A 296-nucleotide genomic window follows, 5' to 3' on the forward strand; every position below is an offset into this window, starting at 1 on the left:
GTTTTTCAGACAACAGCAGTGACCAGTGCTAGTCTGCGCTAGTTAGCGTCGGTTAGCTTACAGGGCTCTAGGGCACGGGTAATATTTTTCCTCTAGGACGCACCGGTGCACCTAATGTCCTCGCATCCACTGCAATGTTGTTTATATGGATATGGTTTAATTTTTCGTAACATGACCCATTCCTTCTTTAAAGCCGTGCCTGTGTTGGATCTCTCCTCTGCTCTCTCTCCTCTTACTCTCCGCGCAACCCCGCCACACAGCGCCGGTCCACACTTCTGACATTTGTCCATAGTTTT

At 49.0% G+C, this 296-nt stretch overlaps 1 protein-coding gene across 1 annotated transcript in view; it reads right to left on the bottom strand.

Moving 5' to 3' along the window:
* Positions 1-296, bottom strand: part of chic2 (cysteine-rich hydrophobic domain 2) — a 9,515-nt gene that overhangs the window by 4,892 nt on the left and 4,327 nt on the right. The window lies entirely within an intron of this gene.

The sequence above is a fragment of the Etheostoma spectabile genome, chromosome 2 (assembly GCF_008692095.1).
Source record: "Etheostoma spectabile isolate EspeVRDwgs_2016 chromosome 2, UIUC_Espe_1.0, whole genome shotgun sequence".
Lineage (NCBI taxonomy): Eukaryota > Metazoa > Chordata > Actinopteri > Perciformes > Percidae > Etheostoma > Etheostoma spectabile.